At 43.6% G+C, this 11,938-nt stretch overlaps 1 long non-coding RNA gene across 1 annotated transcript; it reads left to right on the top strand.

Moving 5' to 3' along the window:
* Nucleotides 1-1,548: 1,548 nt before the first annotated feature.
* On the top strand, nt 1,549-10,546 carry LOC146206071 (uncharacterized). The gene is made up of 3 exons (XR_014704340.1): nt 1,549-1,706; nt 2,422-2,529; nt 10,342-10,546. It is a non-coding gene; the product is annotated as an uncharacterized LOC146206071 (long non-coding RNA).
* The last annotated feature ends 1,392 nt before the right edge of the window (nt 10,547-11,938 follow it).

Below are 11,938 nucleotides of genomic sequence, written 5' to 3'. Positions count from 1 at the left end.
CACTTGTAAAGACCACAGAAAGACAATTCTCAAACAACTGAACAGCACTAACAGATGGGATGGGAGAGAAGATGACAACAATTCTGCTTCTTTATCTCCCTTACTATCTTAGAGCACTGTTCACTCAATCGACTCATTATAACCAACCAGCCTGACTCTCTTTTTCAGCACAAGGATAGGCTGAGCAAAACAGCTCCTACAGCCTTTTGAGTTTTGACTTGCACATCTACACCTATATACACCATTTTTAAGTTTCCTGAGACTATAGCAAAAATTTGCTGAACTGCACTACTCTGAATTGAAGCTTTCTGCTGCGTAATGACACTTGCAAATGTTGTCCGTCTCAATGTCAAATAAAAAGAAAAAAAAGAAAGGATTGAATCGGTGATCTTAGACTAATGAAGGGATACACAAATCCTAGTACTTTATGAGAGGCGATACCAACAGTATGTGTTGCATCTTGAAGCTATGCACACTATACACATATATGCTGAATCATCATATTGCAAGGAAATGTATTTTATTTGGTATATTTTTCAGTGTAACTGTAGGCTGCGTCACGCGAGAGGCATTGAGGAAAGCTGCATGTGCAACTCCACGAATATATGTTGTGCAGTTTCCACCAGCAGTGCATAATCATTATGCTGCATGGAAAGAGCAGCTTGATTGCTTTAGCTTCTTTACTGTATGCTGTAGGCCACAGAGATAAGTTGAAATATTTGTATGGTCAGTTTCTTAATTGAAGTAAAGAGCGTGCAAACACCCCACACTGCCTTCACTTGAAGCTTGACCGGTAAGCTATTTTTGCATATCGCATATCTTTCCTGATTGAGAGTTCAGGCTTTCACCCCACTGTCCTTGCTTTTGCTATAAGCTACAGGCATTCAAAAATTTCGTCACCATTTAAGAGTTAAACACTGAAGTAGTGAGGCACATATCACACAAGAAATTATCGCTCTCAGGTGACCAGTTCGAGCTGACAGCCATAGATGTGGCGCCCATAAAGGAACAGCGGGCGAGCCGAATTGGGCTCGCCCACTGTTTTTTATGAGCGAGCACAATTAATTCAGCATCTTCTGTTTCCAAACAAATCACTTGATCTGTAAAACGCCGTATAGTCTTTCAATATTAACAAACAAACAATTGCCACTGTAACTGTTTATGAACAGGAGTTTTCGCAAGGAACTTGGCAATGAATTTGGGCCAAAGCTCCGATTCGCCGAACCACAGACCGCGGTCAACCTAACGTCCATGACAAGCAAAGCACGCAGTTTGTCCAGCATCGCGAGAAAAGAAGCGAAACTCACGGTGGTCTTTCGCTAGCACTGCTAATTTTTGAATGTACAAACTACAGGCGCGTATACACGACAAACATGCAGCGTTAGCGCGTAGACGCCCGACATCGTGCTTGCCACTGTTCGGCGAGCAGCAAAGTCGTTAGGTCAGCGACTTCCGAAACCGAAACAAGTCGAAACCAGACGGGCGCCGTCTGCTGCGACCCGGTTGCAGCAGCGAAATGCTTCCTGCAACCGGGTTGCAGGAGCAAAATGCTTGCTGCAACCCATGACGTCTTATCCGGTTTAAGAAAAACGTCACGTCCGGCTATTGTTTTGTGGGCAGGTGGTTGTTTTTAGTAGCAGAATGGCTGGTCGTCGGAGCCGTGGGAGCTGCGTCGCCGTGCCAGCCGTGCGCTCTCGTGTTGTACGGTACGTAAGCAATTTTTTCTATTTTTTAGATATTTCAGTATGCATGTATTGAGTCATTACCCGCTGTCTGGAACTCTACATTTAGTTTTCAACTTCCCTGCGCCCAAATGTTCTGTTGACGACCATTGAGCCTGCTTGGCCGGCAGTGGGCCCGAACGGCCCAAAGGTGTATTATAGAAAGTTCCAATCGAAAGCTCAACGTAGTTCTACACCAATGAACATGCGGTTAAATACCGTTTATTAGGCCAACCGCACGAAAGTCTCAGTCATGTAAAACACGCCTGACTACCAGTCTTGCGTGCGCCTAAAAAGGGCGGGAAACTTGGGTGAGCTTTCCTCAGCGGTCTGGATGAATATTTATTGATTGTAACGTCTTTGAGCTGATGGAGGGACTTGAGGAGATACTAGGACATGACAAAACAACGCGTAGAAGCAGGAAAGGCGAGGATCACACAGGCCTGTGTAGGAAGCTTTTGTTTCGGTGCACCACGACGTACTAACCATTTGTGCGACGTGACCCTTTGTGTGACCCGCATTGTAATGACGCGGTGTAGAATAATGATTTCATACCTCATTTTATGACTGCGCACTGTCAAGTGTATGCAGGGCCACTTTCTAATTACGGTGAGGTAAGCGATTTCGCCTTGTACTTGTCTTAATTTCTTTTGTGTGTGTAAACATCGCTTATAAGCTGACGTCTAATATTTGTACGCAGGGACCTTCCTGATATGTGTTTTGGAGTCTAGCATGGGCTTGCTGGTTGCTGAGGCTGAACAAATGGGACTATGAAAGGCGGAGGCAGCATATGCTCCAACGCCACAAGGTGAGCCCTGTACTTAATTTCAAAACAATTGCTGTGCCACCGGGACTGGTCATTTGTTTTAATTTTTACATGGGGAACATGGCACAGGTCACCAGTTTGCATAGAGTGCATAAAGGATTCGAATAAGCAAGCATCCCTGCAGCTTCCTGCAGTTGCGGTGTCCAGCTTGTAGTTCGCAGCCTTTCTTTCTCAGCTGCAATTAATGCATCGCAAACAGTGTACAATGTAACAGTTGATTCAGACTAAGAAAACCAGACTAGCTCCAAAAACAAACAAATGTTTGCACGAGATGGAAGATCAAACCACGCTATATTGTCTTCTCAATTCGCTGTGAGAAACTAGCAAAGCTGCCTTCTTTAACGAATGGTATTCCTGCACAGATTGGTTGTGTCGCTTTTTTGTGCGTGTGACAAAGTTGCTGCAAGAACTTTATTTATTTATTTATTTGGTTACTATCAGGGCCGTTGAGCAGCTAAAAACAGTGACAGCTTCTCCGGGCACCGATATGCCTACCAGCCGATTGTGGCAGGGTTGCTTCACATTAATCAAAGCAGCCTAGCAAATGAGGCTCACTGTAGCAGCAAGAATTGTGAGCACGCCCTCGCACTCACTTGCTTTGTCGTCTCCTGCATCTTCTGGCGCAGCAGCGCCGTGCAGTCTCTTTCCGCTCATCAGAGATGATCCTTTTATGCCAGGGGTCTTGGAGCACGGCCAGCGAAGCTGCGTGATGCAGTCTGCCCAGCTCAATTTTCAGCTAACGTTTTGAAAGCATTACCACCAGCCCTAATTTCAAACTAAAATAAGCTCAGACTTAGTACCCAGTTAGTACGCATTCATTTTCAATAAGGCGTTGACCACTTAATCTGCATGAACTTTCATTTGACATCACTATGCCTTCAAAAGCAAGGAGCCAGACATCCTGCCTTTTCTTTTATTTCCAAGTGTGCTTTTTTTTTTTCTTGCTGAGGATTATAAGTGTGGTATTTATTAACAGGTATGTCATTTCAGTACCTCTCTCCGAGTGATCCTGAAACTGCTTTTGTCGGGCATTCAAGCGGAAAGGAGCACACGTTGCTTTTCTTTTGCAATAATGGAAGGGCTTGGTCTGGAAAAAAGAAGTTTTGCTTCTTTTTATTCATTTTATCGTTATTTATTGTACTTTGTTTTCTGTTGTTTTGTTATTTTCTGGCTCCTGGATCATGAGAGAAAAGGCTTTGTCAATGCGGCCCACGTAGCAGTATGAGTTTGAGACCGCTGCTCTATGCCCATAATGGCGTGGCTATCAATGGATTTCATAATGAGTTTGTCTGAGGTAATTGTCAAGCAAAAAACTACCATATGCCACTGGTCGGCCCGGACACACAACCTCCGCATCATGGTGTTAGAATAGAAATGCGTGAGCGGGCTGCTCCACACCAAGCAGTAAGTGGCGATACCGATGCGCTGATTTCTGTAGGCTGCCGAGAGACTGCGTTGACTGTTGGTGGCCGCAGGTTCGCTGGTTGCCGCAAGGAATGGCAGTCAGTTCTCAACTTTCGCTGACGCCCCCGCTCTACGCCTTTCTTCGATCATGGTATATTCTAAGTTGTAATGTAATGTGGAAAAAATGTGCATTGTTCTCCACTGTGATACAGACTACGTATTCTGCAATGAAAAATGTCAGCTTTTTTCGGTGCGAAAAGATGTCGAACAGCTTCAGCTATGGCGGCCGGCATACCAAGATAGGACCGAGCTATACAGTCACTGTTTGTGAGGGGCATTTGAAGCCCAGGTTTGTGTCCAAAACATGGATGACAGAGTTAAATGGGCATGTGCTACAAAGCGTTGCTCGTTGCTAGCAAAGGAAGCGGTCCCCACGATATTCTCTGCCGGCCTTGCCTACCTTTCAGACTTCGAAAAGTAGAAAGCCACCCACTGAAAGGCAGCCCCAGGAACCGAAAAAATAAAAGATCGTCAAACCTTGTGTAGAAGTGTCAGGTGAAGGTAGCACGTGCTTCACACGACACTGCGTGGGCATGGGCCGGCCCAAAAGCCGGCTCAGCCCACGGGTCGTCTGGGCCGACTCGTGAACATTTTTGCTAGACCCGGGGTGGACTTAAACGTGCGGGCCCGAGCCGGATTCGGGCTTGTACACAGAAAGCCGATGTCCGATTTATAGTCACTTTGTCAGAGTAAAAATCCGCGGCGTCGCAGCAACGAAACGGATGAAATAACTGGTACGCTCCGAGAAAAAGGTTTAGTCTTCATAGCTTATTTATTTACTTATTACGGCACTGCGGTGGCTTAGTCATTAAAGCTCTCGAGTACTGGGCTGGGATACCCTAGTCTGATCCTAATTGGGAGACAGCATTTCGGTCGGAGCTGAAAGCATGGCAGGCATATGCTATAGATGACAGTTTCATTGAAGAACCCCATGTTGCCGAAGTGATCCGAACACCTGTGCTACAGCATCCTCATACCTTGAGCCGGTTGGGGACCATTACTCCAGACATAGCTTTTTTTTTTTTTTTTTTTTTTTTTTTTTTTTTCGTTGTGAGAAAATTCAAAACCAAACGTGGGTATGGTTTTCATTTTTAGCTGTTGATTGGAACGTCTCATAACAGAAATAGCCGCAAAGGCTTGATAGAGTTTAGAAATCTCCTTGACGTTGAAATAAGATAAATCTTGAATGAGCAATGTTTAAATGAGTCAATTAATGTCGTAAGCAGTTAGACGTGCGCGGGCCCATTGAACGATTCAAACGAATATATGAAATTACTCCCCTCTGTGACTGAAGAGCAGCAGTCAGACACCGCTCTTGCATGTTTTAAAGCTTAAAATGCCATGTGCGGGTTACTCTAGTGTGGTGCAGCGTGGCATTCGCCTAATAAATTAGAGTAACGCTGGATGAGGCTGTTTAAGCTATCAGCGAGCACAGACAGTCTGGTCTGCGATAAGGTGCTTCCGCATATGGTCAGTTTTGTATACCACTGGAGACTAGGAACTGGAAACCTCATACAAACCACTGGGAAGGGCCAACGTGTGAACGCTTTATGAGGTTTGACCTTTTCCAAGGTTGCTGTTCAACACTCGGGACGCCTCAGCCACAGATACAGTCTTGCTGCCGCAACGGCGCCCTCTTTCTCGAAAGGGGAAATTGGAGGCAGGGGGGGGACCTTCTACATGCAGAATCGGCGAAGAGCATTGCAGCCAGAACACATGCCGGCCCTGGCGGCGGTGCGATAAATATAGCTATGATATAACAGCGCCTCTCGCACACCACAGGGCGGGCACGCCGCCTGAGCTTCTTGTCTTTCTTCTACCACCGTCGCCTCCAGTTCAGATACATTAAATTGGGAAGAGTATTGGTTTTCTCTTTCTTTGACGGAGGTGATACCTACACTTAACGGCCGTTTTGGCATGGCGTGAAGACTACATACACATGCAATTGGCTACCTTGCGTTTCCTCGAGATTTTAATGTTATATTTTGCTGCACGCGGTGTCTAAATATTAAAGCCTCCTCACAAGAAATCCGATTACTTTCTCTCTCTCTCTCTTTTTTTTCTTTTTTCGGGGCCCCCTCGAAAGTTTAGACTTGGTGGGGAAAGAGGAAGCCGCTGTGGCAGTGTAAAGGGCAGCACACGAGGAGCTCACTGACTGCCGGCGTCTCACAGTCTGGCACACACCTGCGTCGATCGGCGTCTGTCTGCGTCCCATTGTCGGGGGCACTCCCATGTCGAACGCGCCACTGCGCGCTGTCGGCAAGACGAATTGGAGAAGCGTAGTGTAGATGGCTAGCGAGGACTTGGTCTGGGCCACACCGTCTGCGTCGCAAGGGCCGTTGCGCACTGTCGGCCAGGCGAAGGGGATGACTGCGTGGCCGGCTTGAGGGTACTGACCCAGGCGGGAAGACGCCGAGATTCACTTGAACCTTTTTGTTTCCCGATTGCCCGACTTGGGCTGCTGTCGCCGTCTGGCCAAACACCCCGCGTTCCTTTCCGGTGGGGAATTCTTGTCACAATAGTTGAAAGCGGCAGCTCTCGCGTTTGTCTCGTTGTCGCCATCCTTAACAGGGGACATGGCTCTTAAAGCTATTTTTCCTACGTTTTTCAACAAATTTGATAAAACCTGGTATTCTGATTTAGTTTCTTGCACTGATTTCAAATATATAATTATGTTTCCAATTGGCCAATTAGTTCAGAAGATAAAATGAAATTGTTTATAATTTGCGGGAACAATGAAAAAATAACCGCACTACAAAAAATTCACGTGAACACTTTGCTAGGTACTAGAAAGCATAACAAATACAATGTTACGTGCACTTTTGTATAACAAATATTAGCGATGTTATAGCAGTTTAAAATTCACTGCTCCAAATGTGAGTGCCTTCCTGTCTGATTTAGAGCAAAATTGAAAACTTTGGACTGCTATAACATCGCTAATATTTGTTTAAAAAAAAGAAATGCTCCTAACATTGTATTCATTATGCTTTCTAGTACCTAGCAAAGTGTCCATGTGAATTTTTTTGTAGTGCTGTTATTTTTTCATTGTTTCTGCAAATTATGAACAATTAATTTCATTATCTCTTGAACTAATTGGCCAGTTGGAAAAATGGTTGCATGTTTGAAATCAGTGCAAGAAACTGAATCGGAATGCCAGGTTCTATCAAATTTGGTCAGAAATTGGAAAATAATTTTAAGAGCCATGTCCCCCTTTAAGCAGAAGCGAAATGCAATACAGCTGACATATTTCGTGGTGTGTTTGGAGACTGTAAACGGCCTAAACTAATGCATTCGTTTTCAGCTAATTTCTAAGTCTAGAGTTATCATGGGAAGACGAAAGAGTCACACTGGCCGTACTGCCCGAATCCGTGGGTCTCACTGCCTGTCGGAGGTTGGGCACACTACGAGCAGTGGCGTGCCGCGCCGGCGCGGCTCGTTCATACACAACCCTTCAGACACCACGCTCCACATCATGTTCTACTTGGCACTTGCTGTATTTCATTTTAAACCAGCCAAAAGACGAGACAGAGAATAGAAGCGAACGAGATGAGGCTGGCTTCTGTGTCTCGTCTTTTGGCTGGTTTAAAATGAATGATTACCAACTCGCCCAGTCGTTAACCTTGTTGCTGTATTTACAGGGCATTCCCACGTCTGCTGCTGTGGTTTAGTTTAGCACTGATGAACGCTGTCTATGTTGGGATACATGCAACATAAATAGCTTGAAAGTAAAAGATTGCACAGCCATTATTGTAGCTAGTTTGTAAAGCATGGGATGCATAATGTGGAGGTCTCGGACCTCAACAGTGGCATGTTTCTTGTTTTTGTTTTGTTTTCCTAGTTTGCAATGAGTTATTTCTCATTTGAGAGTAGATACACTGCTAATTGCCATTCATCACCAATGCAGATTTTGTTTTTATTAGTTAATTATATGCTTTCCTCAATTTTTTCCTTTTCTGCTAAATAGAAGAACATGAGCCTCTCATAGCCTGTGTTGCTTTGGGACATTAAATCCCATAAGCCAGACCAGCATGAGCCTCGTTTCTGGCAGTCATAGATCTATTTCATTGAACCTCTTTGTTAATAATAAGCTTGTCAAACATACGTCAGACAAAAATATACAGTATTATGGGCGTGACACCATGAAGGTGTCAATCATTAGAAATGTCACAAGTGTTGGGCAGGCATGGAGGGCCCATCATTAACATGTTAAAATTAAGGAAGCTCCGGTGCCACTCAAGCGAAAACATGAGAAGCCACTGACAGAAAGCCGTGGAGTAGGGCATCTGGAGGAGGAAAGGGCTATCCTTGAGTGCAGTCTATCCTCACTGAAGTTATTACTGATCAGTGCCTTGGAAATTTTATCAGAACAGGCATGGATAAAAAAAATTATATCCACAAGATAAAGAGTGGAAATGTGCTGCTTATTGATGTGAACTCCGAACTAGTCTAGTGGTGCTTGAGTACATCATAGTGGTATAGTCCACATTTCTCAAGCTAAAAGAGTCATGTTTTTAGTCAAACTTATCGTTCGGGCATCAAGTATAGAAACAAGCATTGCATTTTCTACTAGTTTGTTCCAAATTGTTGCTAAGGTCATTTGTGTTATATCAAACATCTATACATGTTTTGGCTGTTAGTCTTGCATTTTCAGCAATGCATTGATCTTTGAATAAAAATCAAATAGGTTATTTTGGTATGTCAGGTATAAAAAATTCAGCTAAAAATCTTTTGACTTTAGAAACGTGCTTCAAAACAATTTGAATGTTTCAAAACTCCCGTTTTATAGCTTCAAAGTGCTCGAGCCTGCTTCCACCTCTCCAAGTTGGTTTGTGGTTCAGGTCATTATTGACAATTCTGCATGACTGAATTGATGTCTTCAATTTGGAGTTTTGGGGAGGGTTGCATCCATTGGGAAGAGTGAAAAATGCTGGCCGAAGATAAGGAACGCTGCATTATGAAAATTCCGATTGCTATTGGGCAACCATCTCATGGATGATGGCACTTGAAAGCGTTTTGACTGGAGGTACTCTCACTGCTTGGGCTAGGCCAGTGCAGCACTTCATCTTACAGGAGCATATGCACCTAATTTTGGTCGCATTTTGCTTGTTAACGACATGCAAAACATTACTCTGTACAGATCATCACCTGGTTTTTATCTTCAACCGCTAAATAATTTATAATTGAATTTTTGTCATCTGTTTCAGGGTGTCTATACTCCATTAACACACTGAATGTTAGTAGTGCTGCTACTGCACTTAAAATCAAGTGTTGGTCTCTGTTTGCAATATTTTTTAGCTGCTTTGAGAAGTATGATGCTCATGGACAGCCTCCTTAACAACATGAACTGGTGTATTTGTGATGAGGACCATATATCAGACAGCCAGAGGTTTTATGATGCTAGCATTGTAGCAACTGTTGTGGTCCTGTAGTTCGGTGAGGGATTTGCCCATCTTGTGGTTGTTGCCCGTTTGCTGTGGCCACCCTCAAAGTAAATAGCTATGGTCCTGTCACATAGTTTGAGAACTTCTTGTTACTTGTATGGAAATTACTGTTTGGCACAAAATGACTTATGGCTGCCATCATGTGCATTATAGAGGGCGAGCGACTACATTTCGGTGGAACAGTTCCTCATTCTTTTTCACAGCCCATAGGAAGGATTTCGCAAGTTTAGAAAAATGAAATGTTCACAGCTGAGTCAGTCGCAATTCTGGAATCATGCTGTGTAGTCGACAAACGCTACAATCCGAGAGCAACGCATGTCGTCTAATGAACAGTGCAAGCGAAACTTCTTGGGTGCAGCAGCAAATGAAAATGTGCACACATGGTTTTCAAGATGTCTCAATGTTTATTTATATGCTTCACAACCTACCAAAGCCCGCACGCTTGCGTTATACCAAAGCACAATCAGCTGTCTGTTCTGATGTCTGCGGCCAGTGTTGATAAAGTTCTTTACCACCCATGGTGTCCATTTCTGCTGTGCATATGCACTGCAGTGATACATTGTCACACGCATGCAGAGAGCACTAGTACTGGCCTTACTTAGGGTAACCTTTTCGCTGGTTTGGCTTTTCTCATTCTTGAGCTATGCTACAGGGTGCACACTCTTCTTCTTGTCTGGTTCCTTTGACGAGTCATGAATTCAGCATTTGTGCTTCTTTCCTTTTTGAGGGTGTAGTGACCATATGCAAATCCACTATTAGAATATATGAGCTGCTGCATTAGCTGCAGTCCTGCTATCTTTTTATTTAAATTTGGTACATCTCTGAGTTTCTCTGGGTGTTTTGTTATTGTTCTGAGCTTGCATTCTTTTGTTTTTTCTCCCCATGACAGCCGATCCTGCACGTGACTGATACTAGTCGAGAGATCACAACAGCTGCCCACCTTTCAAAGCATGGCATTCCCTGGCCCAAGTTGACTGCTCCCTGTGCTACTGGCTCAACAGTGTACTCACAAGTCTGCACTTCACTTACGAGCGTAATGGCAACACACACACGTTGGCCATAGCTTCTGTGTCAAAATAAAGTATTCCTACTTATGTGCCTTTTCATTCATTATTAACGCACATGATTGGAGTAATAAACACTCCAGTGCCAAAACACCATGTTGACACACTCATTTATGTTTAGACTGCCTACCTTCTGCATTACTTCTCTTTTTGTAACCTACCTAGTAAGGTAAGTATTTACTGTATGTGTCATAGAACCACATGTATTTGTTATTCCTTTTGAGACGGGAAATAATTCGCAAAACCAGTGAAGTAAGAAAAGTTCACAGATATATTTCGTAGACAATTTTTAGAGGTAAGCCCAATGAAGATGTTTCGAACTGCAGACAGGGACTGATGATAAAATGGCAAAGTGGGTGGTGTTTGTTGAATTGCATAAGATTTGTTTAATTCAGTATTTTGCAGATGAGCAGCAACTTTCTTAATTGCAATGCTTACTTGCACCCATACTGTCACCTCATGTAATGCTCAAACATTTGGCAGTGCTAATCACTTTACTAAAATATTGAAATCTTGGCCCTTCAAAGTGAATTGTGTTCAATAGCGAGGTGACATGCTTGTAGCAATGAGATTCTAACCTTGGATGCCCGCTTAATACACTATTGCTGTGCCTCTATGCTACTGGGATGGTGAGGCAGCATACTAAAAGGGCATAAAAAGCATGTGCAGTAATTCTTTACATGTAACAATAGTTGAAGCCCTCGCCTTATTTAATGTGACTGCATTAAAAGGCCATATTTACCAAAAACGGCAATTTGAGCGACAAGGATGAGTGGCAGATAGTATGACCGGATGGATTGGTCTGTGTGATGTGAGGACCATGGTATGGTCCAGCTGCCTACCCAAGCAGCTCCTTTGACATGAGAAAAACTCATTGCCTTTCAGAATCCCGTCAGATGTGTGAGTTGGGAGTTCATTTATATAATGTGGTAATTAGTAATTTTACAAATTGGTATGTGTGATAAAAGTGCAAACTAAGATTGGTGAGCCAACAAGTAGCCAACTAAATGTACAGGGATGAGGATACAGGAGTCGTAAATGCTGTGGCATGTTTTCCTTAACAGCGGTGCTGAAGTGCCCCCGAAATATTTGTTGCATTTGCTCAATTTATGTGTATTTCAGTTTCTGGTATAACCTTTCCCACACCTTTAGGCACAGTAATTATAAGTAAAATCGGCAGTTAAAAAAATAGCATTGTCAAGATGACAGCGTTCCAAAAATTGAGAAATAGTAATTAAGGTACGTATAGCAACAAAAGTTGCTACACTGTACCATCAGCATACACGTGTGATCCCAGCCATTTTTGGAACCATAAATGCAGTATTAACATCAGTAGTTTATCAATTCAGTTTCGGACTATCCTCATGTTTGACAAGATTTTAATGATGAAACTTTCAGCTTAATGCCTCCAGTAGCCTGAGT

This window comes from Amblyomma maculatum, chromosome 1, assembly GCF_055883805.1.
Source record: "Amblyomma maculatum isolate TAMU_Amacu chromosome 1, ASM5588380v1, whole genome shotgun sequence".
NCBI lineage: Eukaryota > Metazoa > Arthropoda > Arachnida > Ixodida > Ixodidae > Amblyomma > Amblyomma maculatum.
Note: the sequence above shows the minus strand (reverse complement) of the source record. Positions and strands in the feature narration are given on the sequence as shown.